The 3,140-nt window shown below is 39.2% G+C and overlaps 1 non-coding gene across 1 annotated transcript; it reads left to right on the top strand.

Moving 5' to 3' along the window:
- Positions 1 to 2,096: 2,096 nt before the first annotated feature.
- Positions 2,097 to 2,171, top strand: Trnat-ugu (transfer RNA threonine (anticodon UGU)). Its single transcript has one exon. It is a non-coding gene; the product is annotated as a tRNA-Thr (tRNA).
- The last annotated feature ends 969 nt before the right edge of the window (positions 2,172 to 3,140 follow it).

The following is a 3,140-nucleotide window of genomic DNA, read 5'->3' as shown; positions in this document are numbered from 1 at the left end:
TACAAAAAAGAAACAGGTTTTTAGCATTTTCCGAAATTCTTCCATTGGGGGATAAAATAATTAGTGAAGATTTTTTGAAAATAAATCATTATTAAAGAACTACTGAAGCATTTTTATAGCTACATCTATGAAAATAGGTATTTGACATCTCGGTTGGATGTAAAAAAAAATGTGTTTCGTTGCTTTTGGAAATTTAACTCACTAATAGAGTGAAATAGGGGATGTAATGTTTCATGAAATATTTCACTATGAAAGCATTTTTAGAATTAAATGGATGAAGATTTGAATTTGGCTCCTCGGCTCTAAATAGAAGAATACGTGTTTAATTGTTTTTGAAAACCCAACCCCTAAAGGGTGTGAGATGTTTCAGAAAATGGTTCATTATGAAAGGATTGCTAAATATATCTGACAATTCGTATTCGGCTAATATGTTACAATTTTTAAAAACTACGTGTTTTTCTGGTTTTGGAACTTCGAGCATAAGGGGATGAAAATTTTAATGAAATATTTATTGCGTTATATTAAAATATTTTAAATCTGCATCTATGAAAACCGGTATTTCACTTCTCAATTAGATATAAAGAAATATGCGTTAGGGAATGAAAGACTGTACGGAGATATCACCACAAGAATACAAACGGCTTGATTAACAAAAACCTTGGACTCCAGCTGTCAGCATTGCTTTTTGATCATTCAGTAAAAGACCATGCTTCAACGGCGCTAAGTTTAGAAAGTTTAGAAAGTGTTGCAGTTTATAAAAGACATAAAAAACGATTAAAGAAAAAAATTCTTTGCAGACCATGAACGGTCTACGCAAGTAAAGAAGCGGATGATAAGCTAGCTCTTTATGCAAATGAGTTGGTCACTTTAAGTTCCGAGACATGTCATGCAGCAGGAACGGAATCCTATAGTTGCTACGATTGGCTAAAGGAAAAGTTTTGCAGAATCACTCGAAATCACTTCTGCAAGTGGCTAAGAATCTCGTAATGAATAAAAATTCTGTACTGAGAATTCCAAGGTGGGAGAGGCGAGATTCCTCCCCCCCCCCCCTTCCCCCTCCTCACAATGCTATCCTTCTTTACCTACAGCAAAAAATAAATAAATAAATTAATAAATAAAACTAGAGAAATTTCTACTGTGAAACTATTTGCATACAAGAGAACGGCCCTTGAAATTTAACTCTTCAAAGTTTTAAGCCCTGCTCATTCCGGATATTGATTAGAAAGTGTTAATCCACATGTGAAACCTGAGTATATAATCCCTGTGACATTTGATCAACGGTGTTCCATAAGGACAGGTTCTCATTCAAAACGTTCGAAAATTCAATTTCTTTGTAGTTGCATTTTTTAAAGGTGTACTTGTCTAGACTCTTGGAACAGAAAGTTTTTTTTTTAATCCGTGCTTTACAAAAGTTTCTACAGTCCATTGTTTGAAGCAGTGTCACGGCTGCCATGAGCCGCGCGGGGTACCCGCCATGTGTCCAACGCCTTGTCACGGTTCGCGCGGCTCCCCCTGTTGGAGGTTCGAGTCCTCCCTCGGGCATGGTTGTGTGTGTGTTGTCCTTAGCATAAGTTACTGTAAGTAGTGTGTAAACATAGGGACTGATGGTTCAAATGGCTCTGAGCACTTTGGGACTTAACATCTGAGGTCATCAGTTTCCTAGAACTTAGAACGACTTAAACCTAACTAAATTAAGGACATCACACACACCCATGCTCGAGGCAGGATTTGAACCTGCGACCGTAGCGGTCGCGTGGCTCCCGACTGAAGTGCCTACAACCGCTCGGCCACATCGGCCGGTCTATCATGTATTCTAGAAGAGCTGTACGGTCGTCAGTGGCGCCTGTTCTTTCTAGAACAGTTACTATCTTCATATCTATGGTTAAACGTCACCCAGCCATTGACCTTCGTCTGTGCGAATGCGCACAGGCTACCGGAAATCTTACGGGAATCGTCACCTTAGTGTGAGCCAGTAATGAGTGGATGGACAAATACCTATTAAGTACATTACGTAATCGGATTGTGGGCGGTTCGGGGTGTGAGTCTCACGGGAAGCGTGCGAGGGATAAATTCCTGCAGTCGTGCTGTTCATTTGTGCCCTCGATAGCTCAGATGGATTGAGCGTCTGCCTTGTAAGCAGGAGATCCTGGGTTCGAGTCCCAGTAGCGGCACACTTTTCAGCTGTCCCCATCGAAGTATATCAACAACACCTGTCGGCAGCTGAGGGTTTCAATTAATTATCAGTTGTGTAGGTGATTCGATGAACCCTTTGCCAGGCACTTAAATGTGTTTTGCAGGGTATCCATATAGATGTAGATGATAACTCGTCCCGTGTCGCACGTGCTCAAAATGATTCATACTGCAGAATGCATGCAAACATACTCACCGAAAATACGGACGAATATCAAGTGCAGGCTGCCGAGTGCTGCATATCCAGCTTTGACAGATCGGCTTTTCCTGCCAAGAAGAACAGGAAGTTGCTGTCTAGGAACAATCAGAGGTAGAGGAAGGGTTGATAAATACTCCTTGACTTGCAGACTAAACGTAAATAACGAAAATACATTTTTGGTAAAAATTGGTCAAAACATAATCGGTTGCCCTCCGTATTGGATTAGCTGTTTTGAATATTGAAAATCTGACTTCAGATTCGTTTTCAGCGACATTAAAAATATATATGTAACACTCAGTTCATGCAAATCGAAGTAATAATATAACTAAATGTTTTCCCTAAACTTTGTACACATTTTTTTCGGGTAACTATTTTCTCAGAACGGCATGCAGCATAAATTAAAAGTGGTTCGTTCTCTTAACATCTACCTCTGACCCCTAAAAGTAAACACTTTTCTTAGGAACTTATAGCTATAATATGACATTTGTTAATATTAACTAATTTTTGTGTAGGCATAAGGAGTGAAACAAACCCTCAAAAATCGAACTCAAAGTTCGAATTAGCACTGTATCGTTAAATTTAAGGTTGTTTCATTGCGGTTAGGTATACGCTCCCATAAATTTTATGTTTTATCGACTGATGTTATCCATTTTCAATTTCAGAGGAATAATGTAGTATCAACTGATGTTACCCATTTTTGAATTCAGGTAACATATGAGGTGCCACACTGCACGCGCTCTGCGTACTCCAG

This window comes from Schistocerca gregaria, unplaced genomic scaffold, assembly GCF_023897955.1.
Source record: "Schistocerca gregaria isolate iqSchGreg1 unplaced genomic scaffold, iqSchGreg1.2 ptg000099l, whole genome shotgun sequence".
Lineage (NCBI taxonomy): Eukaryota > Metazoa > Arthropoda > Insecta > Orthoptera > Acrididae > Schistocerca > Schistocerca gregaria.
The sequence above is the reverse complement of the archived record's forward strand: the minus strand, read 5'-3'. Positions and strand labels throughout refer to the sequence as shown.